The 23,281-nt window shown below is 44.9% G+C and overlaps 1 long non-coding RNA gene across 1 annotated transcript; it reads left to right on the top strand.

Annotated features, from left to right (window-relative positions):
- The first annotated feature begins 8,885 nt into the window (after positions 1-8,885).
- Positions 8,886-10,927, top strand: LOC140588698 (uncharacterized). The gene is made up of 4 exons (XR_011989875.1): positions 8,886-8,944; positions 9,045-9,155; positions 9,419-9,669; positions 10,778-10,927. It is a non-coding gene; the product is annotated as an uncharacterized lncRNA (long non-coding RNA).
- The last annotated feature ends 12,354 nt before the right edge of the window (positions 10,928-23,281 follow it).

Genomic DNA, 23,281 nt, shown 5'->3' with positions numbered 1-23,281 from the left:
ACACTTGTACCAGGAGTCATGGCACAGAGAGATGGGTTTAAGAGGACAGTGAGGAGGTAAAACAGCAAGACTGTCATTTTGCCATAAGAACAAGGGAAAGACACAGGAGAACAAAGCAGGTGTGTTGTAGGGGAGGGGCACTCAGCTATCATTCCCATCAGGGGCACAGAGCCAAGGTCCACATCATTTACTGACCAGGGATGGGGGGGACTGGATTGAATTGTGTTTCAGTCCAGAGTTTGCCATTTGGGCAGCACTGTTTTAGGGACTGAGAGGAAAACCAGGACCTTAAGTCACTGGTAATAAGGCACAGTGAGGAGAATGAATGGGCTCATCACTTTGTGGTGATCACACCCCTTTAACACTAAGGCTGTATTTGTAAACACATTCAATTCAGTCATTTTTGTCTTTTGAATGGCATACAGTAAGTACTGAAATGTATTTTAGCTCCGTCGTCCATCTTCTACATGCTTATCCAGTACAGGGTCAGTACAGTACAGGGAGCGTGGAGCTGATCTGAGGCAGTACTGTTGTTAGCATGTAATTCACTCCTACCTAAATCCATAAGACAAAGTTGGATGCAGAATTCCGTGGTATCAGGGTAAATGAATTTATGCACACAACAACCACAAGACAGAATAAGACCATTCCTTTATAATACTGCCACATAGTGAACAAAAAGAAGACTGCAGTCAGTCTACATTTAACCTCTGCAGTGCAAACAGGAAGTGACAAAACCATAATAGGTGATCCAGTGTTCTGCATGTAATGAAACCAGAGAGAGTGGTAAGGAGTGTGTGCTAATACAGTGCATTACCTCAGCACCACACTGGCTTGGATGGAGTGGAACAGTGTTAAGTTTTTTTTTCCCAGTGGCTGGAGGGCCAATCCTGCCACCAACCTACAAATATTTGCCGAATGTTGGAAGACCTGCTTGCAGGGCTGGATGTAGGTTAATGTCATAACCAGGACAAAGCAATTGCAGGTTAAGGGTCTTGCTCAACAGCCCAATGGAGCAGGATCACCAGGGGACTGACACTATCTCAGATAGCTGGAATCAGCAGGTGGAGCCGAGGTCCTGAGTTTCTACAGAGGCCTCAGACACACTGGCCCCCAGGACCCACGGTGTTTCAGGTGGATGACTGAGGAGCATAAAGGGTCACCTTCTGCAATTTAGCGTCAGCAGGGTTGAACAGCGAGGTTCCAGATATCAGTCTTTACCAATCCTTCACTGATCCGGTGAAAATCAGTTGCTCAGCAGTCTGACAGGGCAGCCAGCAGGGGCTGCAGCCCCATGGCTGATGATTTTAGAGCAGCTGAACTGAAACTCCTCTGACGTGCGGAGATTGAGAGTTTCCCTGAAGACTACGCATGTCTTGAAGCTGTGCCTGTCAACAATAGGTTGGTGTAGCTCACACCCGAGTTTGACACAAGCCTAATCAGGGTAGGAAGCCACCTACGCACATGCTATGGCATATCCCAGGACGCAGCATAACCTGGTGCTAGATCCGATCCATAGGATCACCTCCTTGCTGATTAAGTGTTATGATGAGCAGCTGCATCTTCGAGGACCAGAGTATGAGACACAGAGTAGGTGCTGTTGGGTTCTCTGGGGAAGGGCAACAGTCTGGAGAAACAGTTTGCATGTATGTTGTGTCACAGATAACGTGGTAAATCCCTCAGATGGATTTGCCCCCCTCTACTATTACAATGCATTGTCCAGCATTTTACTCCACAGGTGTGAACTGATTTGGTCCTTTCTTAGTGAAGATCGGTAGGAGACAGGAGAAACACTGAGGTATCATTTATAACTGTGCCGCTACAATAGCATTGTACCTAGAGCTCATGCTTAGCCTTGACACAGACTCATTCCTCATCATTACGTAACTGTACTGCATGGAGAGGGAAGCCAGGGCACCAATTTTAAGGGAGCTGGTACTGAGCTGAGAGGCCCTTAATGCTTCAGGATCCTCTATAAAGGAGCAACTGGCAGCCCAGCCAATCACCTCCCGCTTTAATCCGCATAGTGCTCTGCAGGCTAAGTGAAGGCAGCCTTGTACACCACCCTAGGCCCACATACTGTGGACTGTGCTAGCTGAGGTAGAAGGGATTTTAAATTGGAAGCCCCTGGGTTAAGTGTCCTTGGATGTAGCTGATCCTGATCCCATCACACCCAATACTCTCCTGATGGGGCGGCCAGATTCAGCCCTTCCTCAGGTGATCTACCCCACATAAGAGGGACTCAGCCGAAGGAGATGGAGGCAAAGCCAGGAGCTGGCTGACCATCTTTGGAGGAGCTTCATCAGGGATTATCCACTAACCCTCCAGACCAGGCAGAAGTGGCAGATGGACGCAGCTAAACTGGATGTTATGATTATGGATCCTCAAACACCAAGGTCAGTGTGGTTAACATGGTTAACATCCACCTGTGTGCTCTAATCAGGGCTCTGCTGAGATCATCTCTGAGAATAAATCAGCATCTCCAGTATCTAAAATTTAAATCCTTCTCCCCTCTTTACATTTGGTTTGACTTATTTCTCAGTTTATGGGAATGTGTCTGTGTATAATATACATTTTTTGCAAATTACAGCCTGGTTCTTCCCTGTTTCTCATTAATGAAAGGCCTCTTACTTGCTTTATTCCTTGTTTCAGTCCTGCTTCTAGGAGCCTGTTATGAACTGTCCTAGCAGAACTTCACACCATTTCATGTTCTCTAAGGTCAGATGAGGTCATCCTCTGATTTATGAGGCACAGCCGTATAAGTTGACAGTCATCTCTGGCATTAAAATGTTGCTTCTGCCCTCTACATGGCTGGTTTCTGGATATTCTCAGTGTCTCCTGCTTTATTTTGTTCTTGTATACTGCTGTCTTAGAAACTTTGAGCCTGGAAGCAGCCTGCAGTGCAGTGTAGCCTCTGCCAACAGAACCAGGATTAAACCAGGATTTAAAAAAAGCTGATTGGTTTAAAAATATAGAGTGATATCTTAATTTTTTCCAGAGCTGTATAATATAGAGCCTTGTGCTGACTGGGTGCCAGACAGCGGTTGGATCATTCCTGGAAAATACCCTGGAAAACACAACCCCCCCCCCCCCAATTATCCCATAAAACACACAGACTCCCTTCATGAGTAAAACTGTTGGGCTCATTTAGTATTTATCTAAGCAGATAGATAAGTAGATTTTATGTCATTACTTACGTTCAGTGCTGGTTGCGGTTGTTGTTCTCTGACTGACAGTAATATGAACTGGGATCTGCTGGTATCCATTATCACACCAATACCAGCCTGTGTCCTTCCTCTCCAGTCCCCTCATTGTCACACTGAAGACTTTCTTTACTGTGTCATCCGTGATCAGGACAGGCCTCCCATCCAAACCCGAAGACCTTCTTATACAGGAGCCCCCCATCCTACACCATGACAATTCCCTGTAATAGTATTCATATCGACACTGAACACTAACACTGTCTCCTTCCACACCTGTCATCTCCTGTTTGTCCACAGACAGCCCTGGGGAACCTGAATACACAGATTAGGAAAAAACACTGTGATATTTACATAACAATAAAATAGTCATGAATATGAGCCAGTTATATTAATATTATACACATATATTTCATACCCCTATGAAGTGAAACCAAAGGACATTTATTAACTTATTATCATATTTAACCCCCTGCAGTGGCCCATTAAAACTGAAACTGTTACTTCTCCCAGGTCTCATTTATGGTGTTGATCATTATATGTATGCTTTTATGAATTTATTTAAATTCTCTTAAAACTAAACCAAAGAATGTTACTTCTCATATCTAACCCCCTGAAGTAGCCCATGAACTGTTTTTTCTTCCAGGTCTCTTTTATGGTGTTGATCAAAACTAAAATTTGGTCCCTCTTATACAGTTGAAACCAGAAGTTTACATACACTTCAGAAAAAAACACAAAAACTTTTTGTTCTCACTGCTGAACATTAAATCAGAGTAAACTTTTTCTGTTTCAGTTAGTTAGGATCACCATTTTTTTTTGTATTTGTTAAATGTCAGAATATATAGAGAGAGAATTTTCATTTTTATTTTTATTACTTTCATCAAAGGCAGAAGTTTACATATACTTCCATACTATTTGGTAGCATTGCCTTGAAACTCTTTCACTTGGGCCAAACGTTTTGGGTTTCCTCCTCAAACTTCTCACAATAGTTTGCTGGAATTTTGGCCCATTCCTCTTGACAGAACTGGTGTAACTGGATCAGGTTTGTAGGCCTTCTTGCTCACACTCCACTTTTCAGTACCGCCCACACATTTTCTATAGCATTGAGGTCAGGGCTGTGTGACGGCCACTCCAATACATTGACTTAGTAACTAATTTGGAGGGATGCTTGGGGTCATTGACCCTTTGGAAGACCCATTTGCACCCAAGCTTCAACTTCCTGGCTGATGCCTTCAGATGCTGCTTCAATACATCCGCATAAGTTTCTTTTCTCATGACGCCATCTATTTTGTGAAGTGCACCAGCCCCCCCTGCAGCAAAGCAGCCCCACATGATGCTGCCACCCCCATACCTCACAGGTGGGATGCTGTTCTGAGGCCTGCAAGCTTCCCCCTTTATCCTCCAAATAAACTGTTGATCATTATGGCCAAACAGCTCAATTTTAGTTTCATCAGAGCACAGGACATGTCTCCAAAAATTAAGATCTTTGTGCACAAACTGTTGTCTCTCTTTTTTATGGTGGTTTTGAAGCAATGGCTTCTCCTCGCTGAGTGGCCTTTCAGCTCATGTCGGTACAGGACTTACCAGTTTCAGGCAGCATTTTCACAAGGTCTTTTGCTGTTGTCCTGGGGTTGATTTGCACATTTTGCCCCAAAAAGCGTTCATCTCTGCGACTCAGAATCCGTCTCCTTCCTGAGCAGTACAATGGCTGTATACTCCCATGGCTTTTATACTTGTGCATTATTGTGTGAACGGATGAACATGGGACCTTCAGGCATCTGGAAATTGTACCTAAGGATGAGCCAGACTTGTGGAGGTCCACGATTCTTTTCCTGATGTGTTGGTTGATTTCTCTTGATTTTCCCATGATGTCACAGAATGAGGCTCTGTGTTTGAGGTGATCCTTAAAATACATCCACAGGTATGCCAGCAGTTAACTCACATAATGTCAATTAACCTATCAGAAGCTTCTGGAGCTCAGATTGGAATCATCTGGAATTTTCTATGTTGTTTAAAGACATAATAAACTTAGTGTATGTAAACTTCTGACTTTGATGAAAATAATTAAAATAAAAAATAAAATTCTCTCTCTCTTTATTCTGACATTTAGCAAAAATAATTTAAAAACTTAAACCTAAATGACCTAAAACAGAAAAAGTTTACTCTGATTTAATGTTCAACAGTGAGAAAAAAAAAGTTTTTTGTGTCTTTCTCTGAAGTGTATGTAAACTTCAGGTTTCAACTGTATCGGTGTCCTGCTGGCAGCCCGGCCAGGTGAAGCGCTGCCACAGCTTCCTCAGCATCTTATCTACCCCGTACTGCCCCTCATTGCTCGCGTCCCGGTTCAGAATGAAAAGGAGATTAGGGTCCAGGTCCTTAACAGAGTGTTGGTAATATGACACTATCCCCAGGAAGCTGTGCAGCTCTGCTACAGTCTGTGCAGGGGGCCAGTCTCACACAGCTGCCTCTTCTGCGGGTCGGTGGCCACACCCTCCCCCTGATGACGTGGCCCTGGAAGTGCATCATGCATTGGAGGAGGGAGAACTTCCAGGGGTTCAGCCACAACCCTCCCAGAGGATCCCTGCAAACACTGTCTTTAAGTTCCACAATGTCCCGGGAAAATCAGCGGTGTAGAGCAGCAGATCATCCATACTGATGATGCACTAGGTCCAGGTGAGCTGGGACATGCTCCCTTAGCCTCTCGAAGGTGGCCAGGCTGTTACACAGACAGAATGAAATTGACCAGAAGTGTCATAGCCTGTGACCGATGGTGGTCTTGGGGTGGGTCTCTGGGGACAGTTTGACCAGCCAGTAGCCACTCCAGAGGTCTAAGGAGCAGAATCATGTTGACCAAGTGATGCATGGAAGCAAATAGGAGTCCTTCCTTGTCACTGCATTCAATTGTTGCTAGTTGAAGCAAGAGCAACATGACTCGTTCTTTTTGGTGACACGGTCTGTCTGTGCCGCCTACGGACCGTGGGAAGGCTTGATGACTCCTGTCTCTGCCTCTTCTTGGATCTGCTGCTCTGCCACTTGTTGCTTCACCAGAAGCAGTTGGAGCAGATGCAGATGGATGGACAGGGCTGATTGCAGTACTGCTACAGTTGCTGGACAGCCTGCACTGTCTAGGGAGACGGTCCTGCTGCAGTGCTGCCGTTCAGCACAGTCTGGGCTGGAGTTATCATCATATCGCTGGTGGAGACTTTCCCTCAGGAGCTGTTGGCAGCTCTTTTCCCCCACTGGGTGGATGACTCACCTCCTCTCTTCCCCCATCGCTAGCGCTGGCCACCACCCTTATGCTGGAGGACCATCACACCTCTACCCAAAGCAGAGGGCTGCCCCCAGCAGATCAATGGCAGCCCCTAGCTGCTGTACTAGTAAGTCCAGTCTGATGACACAGGGGTCAGCAATGCTGGCTAGTCAGACCTCTTCTACCACCGATTATCCTGTCAGCATGACTTTTAGCTGCCCCCCCCCCCCCCCCTCCATGGCCATGCACACGATGGGTGCAGCTGAGCTGTAGGGGTTGGACTGGCATACGCTGGGGGTGGCACCTCCCACCTGTCGTTTCCTGGTTGTTCTTCAGGGTGATGGTGCGGCGCTGGAGAGTGGCAGTTTCAGGCGATTTGCGTGGGCTTCAGGAAGCAGGGAGAGAGAGTGTGGCACCGGGAGTGAGATTGCTGGTGAGGTGCGGAAACAGCGATGTGCAGATCTTTGCTCCACTCTTTCTTGATGCTCTCTGCAGTACAGGTCCAGCTCTGAGTTGGACACGGTGTTGTGCCCAGGACTTCATCAGCCTGCTCTGCCTGTTCCCAGTATGGCTGGCTTCAGCAGGTAAACACACTGGTGCAGCCACTCTGCGGAGAACACCTACAGGAAAGCATGGAGGACCAGCTCGTCCTGCACCACCCTGGGGAAGTGAGGGTAGCCCCAGTGTGCACAGTCTTCCAGGTCGGCTGCGAATCCCCCAGATTTTCGGCAGTGTGCTGCTGTCGGTCCCCAAGCTGCTCCCTCATCTTCCCCTCAGACTGTTCCAGGCCGAAGCGCCGCTCCAGCACGGTGATTAGGGCTCTGCTTCAGAGAGCTGGCAGTACCTCCCCTTCCAGCAACATCACCAGGTGCCCCCCCGTCTTGGGGACCAGTGATAGAGCGGCACCACCAGCCGGACCTGTATGAGGGAGGGTTCCAGGGGCCATTTCCCATTGTACTGGGGCAGCTATAGGGGGGTCTTCACCGCGGTCGGCCGTGTCCCCATGTCATGCCGCTCCCTGCTGAGCTCTGTCACCTTTATCCTCAGGTCTGACACCAGTGTGGCACAGGTACCAGAGTCACAGATAAGCGCAGGAAGGGAACAAAGATGGGGTTTCCTGAAGTATGCCAGTCATACTCACAACAGACACACAACACAATACATGGTAAATACACAGAGCTATTTACACTATTTACACTGCTGGCACCAGCCCAACATGCTGCCTCGCTGTCCGATGGGCCCCCAGTGCTACAATTTGTTTTGATTAAATGTTGTCTTACTATCACTGTATTTGCAAAAATAAAATTATGTAATAAATGATTAACTGATTATTTAGTATAGAATTAGCCTGTAATAACCTGCTTTGCTGGTTTACAGTTATTTCTATTTACATACCACAGCCCAACTGAGTCTCTATTACATTATGTTTATTTATATATTTATGCTTTTATGAAGTTATTTAACATTCACTTAAAAGTAAACCAAAGGATGTTACTTTTCATATCTAACCCCCTGAAGTAGCACATTAACTGTTATTTCTCCCAGGTGTCATTTATGGTGTTGATCAAAAGTAAAATTTGGTCCCTCTAATACATTAAAATATTTTCTCCTTTGTTTGTGTTAATGTCCTTCCTTTCTGTCTGAATGATGTTACATACTGAGCATCTCATTGGCTACAGTCGCAGTACAGACATCTTACCCTCAGTGACTGACAGCTGAATCCATGTTCCAACAGCTGAACCTCCACTGATCTCCACACCACACCAGTAGTAACCAGAGTCCCCATCTGCCAGATTGTTGATGGTCACAGTGAAGACTGACTGATTAGGATCATCTCTTATTGACACTTCATTGTTCGTCTGTGGAGAATCACTGCGTACTATGGGAGGACATGGACCCGAAGAATAATATTCTCTGCACCAGTATTTCTCATACGTTTTATAACTGTCTTCATAGGAACATGGGATGGTGACAGATCCTCCTCTCTGTACAGACACCCGTCCCACTGAGGACACACTGTCAGCACCTGTGTGGAAAACAACCAACTGAATTCACTTTTACAGCATCAGAGTATCTCTGGTTAATATTATATATTATCAGTTTGTGTAACACTTGTACCAGGAGTCATGGCACAGAGAGATGGGTTTAAGAGGACAGTGAGGAGGTAAAACAGCAAGACCGTCACACACTGAAAAAAGTGCACAAGGCATATCATTAATCTAAAGAAGTTGTTATACTTGATCTAACTCAAAACATTTAAGTTTCGTTTTAGTCATCAGTGTTACGTAAAAGGTTTGGTTGATTTTAAATTAAAAGTAAGTCTTGTTTGTATAAAGTAAATTAGTTTCTTTAAATTAAATTAAACATTTTGGTTCCCATTGTCACGTGACTTAAAACGTCATCTGTGGTCGTGCGTGCCAACGTTCACCTTTCCGCCATCTTGATACACTGCATGGAAGAACTCGGCGTGGTGAAACGGGAATCAAGAAAGTTGGTAAGTAATTTTAAACATACGTTTGGGCGTATTATTAACATTATACATGTGTGATTTCATAAAATATTATGCTGTACTGTTTACATACGGTTACATACAGGTATTACTAGTTTGACGGCGCTAACTCGGCTAGAAGCTTTACAAGATTCCCTCATCACGATGTTAAACCGAGTGGAAATAAAATAAGAATAATACAAGTAAACTGCTTGAGGTGAGATGGATTGATACTGAAACGTATGATAAAGACTGCTTCGGCTGTGCTGGAGCGCGAGACTTTACGGCGCCATCAGCGTGCATGTCTTTACGGCGCCATCAGCGTGCATGTCTTTACGGCACCAGCATGAATACAGTACACGCACGCTTTGTATGGACTTAACATTGCTATAAAGCTTAATTATTATGAATATTTTTATTGATGCCCTGAGTATTTGGTAAATTCTCTGAAAACCAAAGCTACAGACCAGGTTTTTCCAGCAAAAAATGTTAAACGACCTAAACGTGGTGAGGCCAATCATATCCCATCCCTTCCTGCTGGAGAGACATCAGCAAACCTTGAAATTGAGCGCCTGGCACTTTTAAAGGAAGTGAAGAAAAGAAACAATGCATTGACAGTCAGAGAAAAAATGACAAAGACGTTTGCCATACGCAGACAAGAGATTGTGGAAAACCAACCTAGTGTTCAAGAACTGCAAGAAAGATGGCCAGCTCTGTTTCAACAAGAGGAGGTAAAAGCATTTATTTTATTGCAAAATATTAAAATGTAAATGACTAATCCTGAATATAACATTTTTTACCATGGGAGTGTTTTTGAAAATGTCCTGGATGCCCGAATTATACCTTTTTTTGTTTAATGCTTTGTGTGTATATGTATTTTTTAGGGCTGTCAAAATTAACGGGTTAACGCGGATTAATCCATCATCATGATTAATCTGATTAAAATTTTTAACGCAATTAACCCATCTACAGTGCAGAATGACTCAAAATCCCTGAAATGTGTCTGTCACCCCATTTCGGGCAGTTTTGGTGTGTTTCATTTGCCATGGGAACTCGTATTCCAAGTCGGATTCTAAGTTTTGAAGCAGGAAGTGACGGCATGCGCGCTCCCTTTCTCAGAGATCAAAGAAATATCTCAGAGCAGCACAGAGGATCCCGAGTTCAGAATCCAAGATAGCTGCGCCTTTTATCAACAGAAGGGGAAGTTGTAGTTTTATACTGTTTAAGCACTACTTCTCATTTGTGGCTCAATAAATCAGTCGCACACACTATACCATCCAACTTATCTGTGGACGTGTTGCTACGGAGTTTTATACGTAAAGCACCGCGCGTAATGTGTTATCAACTGATATTGCTAACAATTGCAATTAACCGGGCTAGAATTGGATTTCATGATGAGTCGGATTATTTGTCGGATTTACGGTAGTTCGGGATAATTGTAAGTGAACGAAAATAAAGACTATTTAAACTGAAGTACCTTAAATCCGAAAGTTTTCCGACTAACCAGAAAATCTTGCTTGTTGACATGGGTCCATGAGATATTGCACTTCTGTGGCAGATGGAATGCATCCGACTCGTGTTCAAGATGTTCAATAAACATGTTAAGTGCATATATATTCCCTTTTTTCTTGAGTCTGTTTGGTCATGCAAAATTAAATGCAATTAATATAGATTAATGAATGATATTTAATCGTGATTAATCGAAATTAATCCACAGCAACCCTGTGATTAATCTGATTAAAAATTTTAATCGTTTGACAGCACTAGTATTTTTACAACTAGTTCTCAAAGTGAAATAATTTTTTTTAGAAGTCTATTTTCTTTTTCTCTTCCTGACAGATTAATGCGGAATTTTTGCGCATCACGACCTTACCTTTACTACCGAGATTTATGGCTTCTTTGGACAGACAGAGCTCTCAGCTTCTCCAGGTTATTAGGAGCAAAGGTGGAGTCCTCCGTGAAAAAACTAAGGACACTATTCAAGTTATGGATCAGGTATTTGTTGGATGCAAACACAATTGCTTGTTGCAATCAATTTGGTAGTGTTTTGGTCCATTAAAAGCAATACATCTTGAACATTTTGTAGAATCTGGACATAGACATGTAGTGCCTGCTGAAGTGCCTGATCATGTATCTTGGTGAAGATGCAAGCTGTCTGTTCAAAGAATACCAGGTAATGTAGGCAAAGCAAACTACTGAAATTTTGTCCAACCATGTTTGTCTTTAAAGTTATATTTCACTACCAAATCGAATTTCCCTCAAGTCATCCTAACTGAATTTAGTTATATTCTTGAACAATACAGGCAAAGTTATAATCCTACTTAATGTTTTACTTCCAAGCAGTAGAATGGAAGTGAATTGTTGACTTTTTAAAGCTTCAAATAGTGCATCCATCGAGCAAAGAACTGCTCTACAATGCTCTGTGGTCTAAAAAAATGGTCTTCTCAAGCCTTGAGGGTGAGTGAAATGTGGGGAAATTTTGATTTGGTAATGACCTATTGCTTTAAAGTAGTTCAAGTACTTGCCTGTGTGACTTTCTTCCACAGAACACAAAAGAATATATTTTGAAAAATGTTAAGAGCCCCCTATTCACTTGCATTGGTTTTGTGTCCATACAATAATAGTGAAAGGGTGCTATGCTGTTCTGTTACCAACATTGTTCAAAAGGACAGTAATTCATACAGGTTTGAAATTACAAGAGGGCATGTAAATTTTTAATGTGAACTACTCCGTTAAAGGGGGTTGGTTCACCCAAACATGCATTTTGAACTGCACTCAACAAAAATATCTGTGATTGGCTATGAAAATGCTTTTAAACACTTGCACAATTAAATGCTCCCATGTGTTGACCATTGTTGACAAAGAGTGTAAAAGTATGTCTTCACCCAAAAACGAAAATTGTTAGCACTTACACTACTCTTGTAATAAAACGTACAAATTATGCTGAACACAAATGAAAATATTTTAATGGAAGTTGGCACAGATGTTTGGGCTCTACATTGACCTTCAGAATAGGACGGCTAACTAAATTTTGTAATTTTCAGATGGGGTGTTTTTTTTTTCTCCTCCTCCCCCTTACAAAGTTTAATTGCTCTCTGTTCTTGTATGTTTTTAGGCTGACCAAAGGGAGGAGAGAGAGAAATTTGAAAAGACCACCATGGCATTTTTTGTGATACGTGAAAGTGATGCTCTTAGTCGTGCACTAGACATTTCCATTGTCATTGATGGTGTGGAAGTACTAAATGAGTTGCCCTCTGTTGCATGTGCCTGTGCCATGATGTTTGGACTCATTTATGCACTGAACTTAAAATATCCTGAAGGACTCAAATATACATTTGAGGCTTTTCAAAAAATAATCATGGATATAGAGAGTAAGCAGATGAGCCGAAGGGTGCAGAACCTCTCTTCAAAGCTGCTGGAGTAAGTTTGTTTTCTTTGACCCAGCTACAGTGTTCTGCTGATGGTAAATTTCTTAGTATAAAAGGTTCTATACAAGTCCTACATCTTCAAAGTTAACTACCGTTTACTAAACCTGGTTTGTTTTATCTTGGCTAAGATGTTTTATAGTTTTATAGGGTTAAATAGTTTACCCAAAAATGAACATTCTTATGTTGTTTACTTATCCTTAAACTATTTAAGTATTCAACTTTAATTAAATTTGGTTAACAGACATTTTATGACAATTATGAGAAGTCTCATTTTTGGGTATACTTTCTCATGAAGGAGAGAATTTTTATTTATTTTTCTCCTACCATTGGCTAATTTGGTATGTTTTAAAAGTGCTTGGTTGTACACTGCCCATTTTAAAGCAGTTTTTGGTGCCAAACTTGTTTTGAAGAATTTTAATTTGATTGTGTAGTCAGTTCTAAGTGACTGTTCATGGAAAGATTACATGTTTCTCTTCAAAACCATAACTGATTCTTATGGTGAATTTACATTGTATCCAGTGTGTATGTATATGGATACTAAAAACTGTTATACAGTATGTTTTTAGAACAATACACATTGTGGAAATGTTTTGACAAAAATGGTCAAGTTTACGATGTTTACATTGTTAAACAATGTGTATTTGAGGATACTGTACACATTGTACAAAATTTTGTATTATGACAAAATAAATTGTCAAGTTTGATGCTTGAAGTCATTCATCTTATATCATAAAATTACACATTATGAAAGTAAATAAATTCCTTATTACATTAATATTTTAAATTGTATTTGGTTGGATATTTGGATATATGTAAAGTAAAATAATTAGATTAATACAAAGAGAAAACAAAGTATAATTTGAGATTTCATTAAACTTAAAAACTTTATTTGATTCAAATATACTTTTTGCTTTGGCTAAGTAATGGATAGTTCATTCTTATCAAAGTAAAAATTTTAAGTTGATAAAAAGCAAAGTAATTACATGTAACAAGTTGACGCAAAATTTTTACTTTGATCCAATGAAACACTTTTTCCAGTGCATGCAAGACACAGGAAAACAAAGCAGGTGTGATCTAGGGGAGGGGCACTCAACTATCATTCCCATCAGGGGCACAGAGCCAAGGTCCACATCATTTACTGACCAGGGATCGGAGGGGAATGAGCGGGTGAATTGTGTTTCAGTCCAGAATTTGCCATTTGGGCAGCACTGTATTAGGGTCTGAGAGGAAACCAGATCTTTTCTTCCACATGCTTATCTAGTACAGAGTCAGTACAGTACAGGGAGCATGGAGCTTATCTAAGGCACAAGGGCACAAGGCAGGGGAACAGCCAGGACAGGATGCCAGTCTGTCACAGGGCACAAAGTAGGGGAACAGCCAGGACAGGATGCCAGTCTGTCACAGGTCACAAAGCAGGGGAACAACCAGGACAGGATGCGAGTCTGTCACAGGGCACAAGGCAGGGGAACAGCCAGGACAGGATTCCAGTCTGTCACAGGGCACAAGGCAGGGGAACAGCCAGGACAGGATGCCAGTCTCTCACAGTGCACAAGGCAGGGGAACAGCCAGGACAGGATGCCAGTCTGTCACAGGGCACAAAGCAGGGGAACAACCAGGACAGGATGCGAGTCTGTCACAGGGCACAAGGCAGGGGAACAACCAGGACAGGATTCCAGTCTGTCACAGGGCACAAGGCAGGGGAACAGCCAGGACAGGATGCCAGTCTCTCACAGTGCACAAGGCAGGGGAACAGCCAGGACAGGATGCCAGTCTGTCACAGGGCACAAGGCAGGGGAACAGCCAGGACAGGATGCCAGTCTCTCACAGTGCACAAGGCAGGGGAACAGCCAGGACAGGATGCCAGTCTGTCACAGGGCACAAGGCAGGGGAACAGCCAGGACAGGATGCCAGTCTGTTACAGGGCACGAGGCAGGGGAACAGCCAGGACAGGATGCCAGTCTGTCACATGGCACAAAGCAGGGGAACAACCAGGACAGGATGCCAGTCTGTCACAGGGCACAAGGCAGGGGAACAGCCAGGACAGGATGCCAGTCTCTCACAGGTCACAAGGCAGGGGAACAACCAGGACAGGATGCCAGTCTGTCACAAGGCACAAGGCAGGGGAACAGCCAGGACAGGATGCCAGTCGGTCACAGGGCACAAGGCAGGGGAACAGCCAGGACAGGATGCCAGTCTGTCACAGGGCACGAGGCAGGGGAAGAGCCAGGACAGGATGCCAGTCTGTCACAGGGCACGAGGCAGGACAGGATGCCAGTCTGTCACAGGGCACGAGGCAGGGGAAGAGCCAGGACAGGATGCCAGTCTGTCACAGGGCACGAGGCAGGGGAAGAGCCAGGACAGGATGCCAGTCTGTCACAGGGCACGAGGCAGGGGAACAGCCAGGATAGGATGCCAGTCTGTCACAGGGCACAAGGCAGGGGAACAGCCAGGACAGGATGCCAGTCTGTCACAGGGCACGAGGCAGGGGAACAGCCAGGACAGGATGCCAGTCTGTCACAGGGCACGAGGCAGGGGAACAGCCAGGACAGGATGCCATTCTGTCACAGGGCACGAGGCAGGGGAACAGCCAGGACAGGATGCCAGTCTGTCACAGGGCACGAGGCAGGGGAACAGCCAGGACAGGATGCCAGTCTGTCACAGGGCACGAGGCAGGGGAACAGCCAGGACAGGATGCCATTCTGTCACAGGGCACGAGGCAGGGGAACAGCCAGGACTGGATGCCAGTCTGTCACAGGGCACGAGGCAGGGGAAGAGCCAGGACAGGATGCCAGTCTGTCACAGGGCACGAGGCAGGGGAAGAGCCAGGACAGGATGCCATTCTGTCACAGGGCACGAGGCAGGGGAAGAGCCAGGACAGGATGCCAGTCTGTCACAGGGCACGAGGCAGGGGAACAGCCAGGACAGGATGCCAGTCTGTCACAGGGCACGAGGCAGGGGAACAGCCAGGACAGGATGCCAGTCTGTCACAGGGCACGAGGCAGGGGAACAGCCAGGACAGGATGCCAGTCGGTCACAGGGCACGAGGCAGGGGAACAGCCAGGACTGGATGCCAGTCTGTCACAGGGCACGAGGCAGGGGAAGAGCCAGGACAGGATGCCAGTCTGTCACAGGGCACGAGGCAGGGGAAGAGCCAGGAAAGGATGCCAGTCTGTCACAGGGCACGAGGCAGGGGAAGAGCCAGGACAGGATGCCAGTCTGTCACAGGGCACGAGGCAGGGGAAGAGCCAGGACAGGATGCCAGTCTGTCACAGGGCACGAGGCAGGGGAACAGCCAGGACAGGATGCCAGTCTGTCACAGGGCACGAGGCAGGGGAACAGCCAGGACAGGATGCCAGTCTGTCACAGGGCACGAGGCAGGGGAACAACCAGGACAGGATGCCAGTCTTTCAAAGGGCACAAGGCAGGGGAAAAACCAGGACAGGATGCCAGTCTGTCACAGGGCACAAGGCAGGGGAACAGCCAGGACAGGATGCCAGTCTGTCACAGGGTACAAGGCAGGGGAACACCCAGGACAGGATGCCAGTCTGTCACAGGGCACAAGGCAGGGGAACAACCAGGACAGGATGCCAGTCTGTCACAGGGCACAAGGCAGGGGAACAAGCAGGACAGGATGCCAGTCTGTCACAGGGCACAAGGCAGGGGAACAACCAGGACAGGATGCCACAGGGCACAAGGCAGGGGAACAACCAGGACAGGATGCCAGTCTGTCACAGGGCACAAGGCAGGGGATCAGCCAGGACAGGATGCCAGTCTGTCACAGGGCACAAGGCAGGGGAACAACCAGGACAGGATGCCAGTCTGTCACAGGGCACAAGGCAGGGGATCAGCCAGGACAGGATGCCAGTCTGTCACAGGGCACAAGGCAGGGGAACAACCAGGACAAGATGCCAGTCTGTCACAGGGCAAACACTCACACACAGTCACTATGGGGACTTTTAGAGGCACCAATTCACCTGGAACATGTTTCACTAGATGTGAAACCAGAGAGCTCATAGGAAACCAGTATAGATACAGGAAGAACATGCAAACTCCCCACAGAGAGCTGGGCCAGATACTGAAACCACAGGCCTGGAGGTGTGAGGCCCCCACGCTGCCCCCAGTCTCTACCAGCTAGAGGGTAACTAGCTCTCCAAACCTGCTGCAGAGTGAAAGACAACCAGGTCTAATCTCCACCCTGAAGGCCAATTTATACTTTCCGTGTCTGCATGTGCTTTCATCATGCACAGGGTGAGGTGATGTAAATTTCATCAGGCGCCTGTAGCCCAGATTGACTAGGTGTTTCCAGTAGGTGGCAGCACTGACTTTCACAGAGCAGAGATCAACCAAGAAAGAGCAGAGGAAGAATAATTGTTGCAGGAGGTGTGGAGATATTTGCATATTTAGTTTTTACATTTTTAATGTCTAGATCACTTATACTGTCGAATCATTATACCACGGTATGTGGTATTTTCAAAAACAACACTACAGTCATTGACAAAAGTCTTGTCACATAAGGACATAGTTACTTAAAAAGGCATATTACTTTATTTATAATCAATCAATTGTTACGATAAATGGATCAATTTAATGCCAAGGACTTTCACATTAATAACTGGGTGCAAAATGAAACAGTCAAAAAGTGTCCTGATGTTCACAGCTTGTTAAAGTCCATAACTCCTGTTTTTGCAAGGACAAAAGTCTTGTCATGTCTTTTAATGATTCAACCAATCACAGATTTGAGGTTCACCTGTGACAAATACTGTAATTAACATAATCCCAGTCGTGTATAAAAAGATCCCCAGCAAACCAGACCTTCACTTGAAGTGCAACCTGACTTCTGACAACATGCCAAAGATTCAACCACAGACCAAGTCTGCTGAGGTGTCAGACGTCATTAATGTATCCAAACATCAAGTGGAGAGGATTAAAAAAAAGATATGAAGAAACTGGTGATGTTCATGACAAGCCCAGGTCAGGCAGACCACGTAAGACAACTCTTCGAGAGGACCGTTTGTTGCTTCGAAAGTCCAGGGCCAACCCTTTTTCAACTGCAGTAGAGCGACATCAGAACTGGTCACCAGAAACCGCTGTGTCTACAAGAACAGTTTCTCGAATTCTCGCACGCAGTGGTCTCCATGGCCGAATTAGTGCACAGAAACCAGCATTAATGAGAACACAACAAAAAAACCGTGTTGAATTTGCTAAGGCCCACAGCTTGCAGTAAGGATGGACAGTGGCAAAGTGGCAGAAGGTAGATTTTTCTGACGAATCATCCATTGAACTGCATACCAAATGCTGCAAATACTGTAGGAGACCTGTTGGAACCTGCATGGACCCAAGATTCACCCAGAAAACAGTCAAGTTTGGTGGAGGAAAAATGGTTTGGGGTTACATCCAGTATGGGGGTGTTCAAGAGATCTGCAGAATGGATGGCAGCATCAACAGCCTGAAGTATCAAGACATTCTTGCTGCCCATTACATTCCAAACCATAAGAGGGGGCAAATTCTGCAGCAGGATGACTCTCCTTGTCATACTTCAGCCTCCACATTGAAGTTCCTGAAACTGACGAGGATCAAGGTGCTCCAGAATTGGCCAGCCCAGTCACCAGACATGAACATTATTGAGCATGTCTGGGGTAGGATGAAGGAAGAGGCTTGGAAGACAAAACCAAAGAATCTAGACCAACTCTGGGAGTCCTGCAAGACTGCTTTCTTTGCCATTCCAGATGACTTCATCAACAAGTTATTTCAGCCATTGCCAAGACGTATGGATGCCGTCCTCCAAGCTCATGGAAGTCATACATGTTATTAATTCTTTCTTCCAAGGCATCATGACTTTATGTTCGGATGTTATTGTAGCATGTTCGTGTATTCTAAATAAAGTATATGTATAATTTCTACATTATTTTTGTATATGACAAGACTTTTGTCCAGGCAAAAGTTGACCTTTTTGTCCTAATTACATGACAAAACTCAATGAATGATAAAAAACTTTATTTTGGTATAATAAGCATAATCTAGAGGGCTTTGCCTTTCTTATAAGCCATTTCTGATTCCAACTGATTAACTACAGGTCAAGTTATTATTTGTTGTTCCTACAACTTGGTTAAGTGACAAGACTTTTGTCAGGCACTTTACTCTGCCCAAGCCTCAACTAAGAACTGTTTGCAAAATTCAATTCAAAAGCAGCCTCACTAAAATAACTATTTATGCATGTATTTAGTATGTTTATGTAGGCAGGCATGTGACATTAAGGTTAGTTAAAGTGCAACTTAAAGTGCAAGTGCCTTCGTCAAGGTTCACTGACTATCTCTTACTGTTACTGTTCACCAGTCTGATGGCTTCTGGAACAAACCCAAACTTCCTCCTATTTGTTTTACATACATGGCGTCTGAATCACATTCCTGATGGCAACATCTGACAGTCATCACAGAGGACATGTGTGGGTCATTGATAACCTTATATGCCTTTTAAGGACTTGTTCAGAATTAAACTGCACTAGAGATCTATATGTTTGCCCAATAATTTCTGAGCTGAGGTTAACAGCACTTTGCAGTCGATTCTTGTCCTTTTGACAAAGCGATTTAAACCAGAAAATAAATGAAAAGTTTAAAGTACTTTCAATGAAAGAATAAAACATTGTCTGTAGTCTTTGATCTACTACAAAGGAGTTTAATTTACGTAAGCAATATAGTTGCCGCAGGGACTTTTTCACAATTACCTCTGTATTTACGTAAAATCTCAGTCAGTTATCAAACACAGTATGCAAGCATTTGTAGGTCTGGATGATTTCAACATTAGTTCAATGAATTGCTGTTGCAGGGATGGCAATTTGTTTTACAGAGGTGGAAATTTCAGGTCCAGAGAGTACAAATCCAGACCAGGATTTTGTTTCAACCAACCATTTTTTTTTCACAGCCCAAAACCGCACACGGAAAAGTGAAGTATAAACTGGGCTTGAGGCTGATCTTGACCCCTGATAAACAGAGACCTGCTCCAGTAGCACATGAAGCTGGGTGTTTAGACCCCTCTGACTGTACACACAGAAATGACTGATGGCATCCCGGCTGTCTGCTCACAGAACCACCTGTGCTGCTGAAATGACCCCAGGAAGATAATCCTACACCTCACAGAACATCAAAGGATGCAAAAGACAAGGGCATTTTATCTGCACTAACAGTTCATAGCTTCTGATTTTTCTCTTCTGCACGAGCGTAAAGCACCTAAATCATTATCATGATGCAGAAAATATTCTCAGACAGTCACTTATTCTGAAAAGCAGAAATGTCATCATACAGGATGTGAGGGTGAGACTGTGCAGAATCACTGTGTGCTGCATACAGAGGGTCTGTCCTCAGGCCTTTGGTTCAGCCTTTATTATGTGTTATACAGTTTTCTATAGTGCCACTGCAGTAGGTCCTTTTAATCTCTGTGGATCAGTAGGTAACAAGAGGCCTATTAGGAAGGTGTCTCTGTAAGACAGGGGTGGGGGCCGTCCCAGGGGGGGCAAAGTCAGGTGATGAGCACATTGATTCACTTCACCTGGATCTTATCAGCAGTCCTATCAGACTGAGTGCTGTTTGTGTTTCTCTCAGCCCCCGACAGACACACGCAGACACAGACGCCCAAGTTCACAGCCTGTTTCATTACAGAGATTCTTGCAGATAAAATGAACTTATTTGTGTCTCACTGACCTCAGATCTGTGGAGACTGACACTCACTTCCTGATTCTCCATATAGTCTCTGTTTCTCTGTCTCTGTCTGTGACCCAGGACTCCTGGAGTCCAATGAAAAACCCACTTTCTCCCCTCCGCTTGGTTTATACAGGTTCTGCTCTCTCCTGTTCGGTTTGCATGGGGTGTCGGCCCCTTCTCACCAACTGACCACAAACTTTATCGTCATGCTGCCTTTGCACAGCCCACCTGACCAACATCATCACTTACAGTAATGGCTGACTGTGGCCTGTGTGACCGGGGCTCTACATCAGCAGGAAACTGTCTGCAAGACAATAAACTTGCCTTGCAAGAGAGACAAAGTATAGCAGCACTGAGATACAGTGACTGATAATTAAGTGAGCTGTCCTCACCCTCCACTTCTACTTCCTGGGGGGTACTTCCTCCTCTGTTGTGAGCATGCTGTCTCCCCCCCCCCCCCCCCCCAACACCCAGAATGCAGTATAGCTGGATGAACCGTCAGCTACCAGGCGGCCTATTGGCTGGGGGGCAGGACCTGGCCTGGGCTGACTTCCTGTCCCGAGAAGGTGGGGGGTCTGTCTGTGCTGGTGGTGGATCAGTGTCATTCTTACAGTCTTGATGCAGCTTTTGGCAAAGTTCTCTTAGGAACCCATTCCTGTTGCATTTCCTGTTACTTTAACTATGCATACCTGCAAATCTGAATAATTTTCAGACTAACTTCCTGGTGAAAACATTGTGTATAATGTAATTTTGTCATACTGTTGTTAGTATGTAATTCACTCCTGCCCAGATCCGAGAGACAAAGCTGGAGGCAGAATTCCATGCTATCAGCGTATATGAATTTATACACACATCAGCCACTGAGACAGAATAAGACCATTCCTGTACACTGCTGCCACATAGTGGACATAAAGAAGACTGCAGTCAACTGTAAAATCATTTTATCAGTCCACATTTAACCTCTGCACTACAAACAGGAAGTGATTAAACCATAATAGATCATCTGTTTTTCTGCATGTAATGAAAAAAATATTCAATAAACATTTACCTGTTCGGCTTATTAGTGATTACGGAATTTTGAGAGTATTTGATTTTACAGCAGAGGTCATTCATTCATTCATTCATTCATTCATCCATCCATCCTCCAGCTGCTTATCCTGCTCAGGGCACCAGTCATCAAGGAGCAATTAGAATTTAAACATATAAATGTATGAAGAATATTATTCATATTGAATTTGAATTTTCTGTATATTCTGCCTGTTCACCTTAAATATGTAATTGTGATCAAGAGCGGGTACTAGTCTCTAGTCACTATTTTACCCAGCGCCCACATACAATGATCTACAGTACTTTTCATTTTCATAGACTGAACTGCAAAAGTATTTACACTGTTTCACCGCCAGAGGGCTCACATTTTCATTTACTACGTTTACATACAGTGTCCATAGCTTTGCTACCCTCATGTGGCTGTGAACTGTAATTTCAGCCTGTGTTTTTCTTAAAAGTACTCAAGGTAGTAAAAGCTGTTTGTCCATTATGTAACAGGCTGGGCCACAGCCTGCGTAGTAGGGGTTTAGGCTGCCTAACCCTCCGGATGGAGAAGATACAGCCGGATCTGGGTCCCTGTACCCTCACCGACCACCCCCCGAGTCTGCTACATGCACTACCTGAGCAGATCGGCTAAGGCTCCAGGATTTTCCTATCAGTGTCACAGTGCAAACCTGGAGTGTGGTACTGTTGGGGATGGCGTGATGTTTAAGCACCCGCCCTGTACCCCCCTCCACCGAAGTACTCAGCAGTAGCAGGTGAGGCGCCCCTACTCCGGAGAGAGCCTAACTGATAGATGCAGGATAGCCACTGTACACCAGGATAAGGTAAATCGAACACACAGACAATTTATTCCCTGTGGGATATTTATCAAGTTATTAAATGTAAAGAACCAAAACTCACATACAAAAGAGGACTGCAATTACCAAACTGAGTTTCACCAACAACCTGACTCCCCTCTATTAATGAAACCCCAGCCCCTGTCACCCTACTGAGCGCTCAGTGCCTAACGGTAGAGGCCTCAATTAAGAACCCCCATTTACCTCCCTCCTCCTCACTCTGACGGGTTACTTTTCACCCTTCATACAACACAACACATTCGTGGTAATTTTACAACAGGACACATTCATATAACACATTCACAATAACAACCTCATAACAGAAATTAACCATATTCATTTAGCGCTTTATAACACTGTCACTTTATAATAATCAGTCCAATAACATCAACACTCCCCTGCGAAAGTCTGCTCAGTATGTCTACTTCCACAATGTCCGCCAGAGAAATCGGGCATCCGGGCGTACAGTTAGAACATGGCGGGTCTGCCAGGTTGTAGCGTACGCAGCAAATGGGGTGTGCAGCAGCGATCTCTTAAAACTCCGCTTACTGTCTGTCCGGTTAGCGGATGTCTTCTACTTGTTGGCCAAGTTGCTGATCACTCTGACTTGCATTCGCCAAAATAAATTTTATTAAATATCACCTGCGCCGTCCTTGGTGCGTGAAGTTGAAGAGTCGTCTCCATATAGCAGGGAGATTACTGCGATCCCTCCAACCTCCGATTCCCTCTGTGCGGCACCGGGAGTAGCTCTCCGACGATGCCCGTCTGTGTTCTGGTCGCTGACAGCAATTTTCCTCTCCGGAGCACCAACGTGGCTCGAACCTGCCTTCGAACTAACTCGGTCCTGTGCACCGGTTAAGTACACTAAGAGACACTCCTTACTCACTCTACACCACCCGTTCCCCCTCGAACACCCCAAAAAAAACTACTTCCTCTCTCTCTTCTTCCCGCCTGCCGCGCTGCCCCGCTATACGCAGCAGCATTACGTCGTGACGCACCGTCACAATTAGACGGACAATATTTTCATTAGCCATGAAATATCAAATATCAACTTAGATAAATCCAAAAGATTTCCCTGATAAACTGTAAGTTATGCATGAAAATCAGCTGACGGACCAAAAAAATGTATATAAAGTCAGTTGTTGGAACCTGGGACATGTTTCACTAGATGTGAAACCAGAGAGCTCATAGGAAACCAGTGTAGATACAGGAAGAACATGCAAACTCCCCACAGAGAGCTGGGCCAGATATTGAAACCACAAGCCTGGAGGTGTGAGGCCCCCACGCTGCCCCCAGTCTCTACCAGCTAGAGGGTAACTAGCTCTCCAAACCTGC

Source organism: Paramormyrops kingsleyae, chromosome 4, assembly GCF_048594095.1.
Source record: "Paramormyrops kingsleyae isolate MSU_618 chromosome 4, PKINGS_0.4, whole genome shotgun sequence".
Classification (NCBI taxonomy): domain Eukaryota; kingdom Metazoa; phylum Chordata; class Actinopteri; order Osteoglossiformes; family Mormyridae; genus Paramormyrops; species Paramormyrops kingsleyae.
Note: the sequence above shows the minus strand (reverse complement) of the source record. Positions and strands in the feature narration are given on the sequence as shown.